The sequence below is a fragment of the Frankliniella occidentalis genome, unplaced genomic scaffold (assembly GCF_000697945.3).
Source record: "Frankliniella occidentalis isolate FOCC.00 unplaced genomic scaffold, Focc_3.1 Scaffold185, whole genome shotgun sequence".
In the NCBI taxonomy this organism is placed as follows: Eukaryota; Metazoa; Arthropoda; class Insecta; order Thysanoptera; family Thripidae; genus Frankliniella; species Frankliniella occidentalis.
This window is the reverse complement of record NW_026267311.1, coordinates 539,914-540,493: the sequence shown is the minus strand read 5'-3', so window position 1 is coordinate 540,493 and position 580 is coordinate 539,914.

Genomic DNA, 580 nt, shown 5'->3' with positions numbered 1-580 from the left:
CATCGACCCAGTAGTTTGAACCATTCTACTGTCAATCCTGAGGGCTTTTCCCTCTTTCTTAGGCGAAAGGGTGGTCGAATCCTCGGCCCGCCTCGACACAGCAGCCGCGCGCCGTTGACGTGACCCTGGCGTGCGCCCCCTCATGCTTATGCCTTGTTGCCAGCCGCCGCAATCAAGATCTCCGCCATCTCCTTCTATTTTTCTGAGATTAAATGTGTGAAAGTGGCACCTATACCCGCCCCGCCGCCCCCTCCGCCACTCCGGCGCGGGGGCGTAATGAAGCGATTAAAGGGGCGGGTCCGGCAGGGGCGAGGGTGGTGGGCGGCAGGTACGGGGTGGTTTGCATATTATTGGAGCTGTCGCTGCGGCCGCGGCCGGCCGGTGACCCCCCTCTCAACGGCCGAAGCAGCCACTTTTCGGAACCCCTATACTTTTCTTTCGCCACGCGGTCACGCGGTAGTACCACCGTATGCGCGCCCCATAGTGTATACACGCAAAATAAAAACATCAAACAGAAAAAAAAAATATAACTACATATTATTTAGTGTTTTTGCAGAGCCGAGCGCAGGGGCTGATGGAA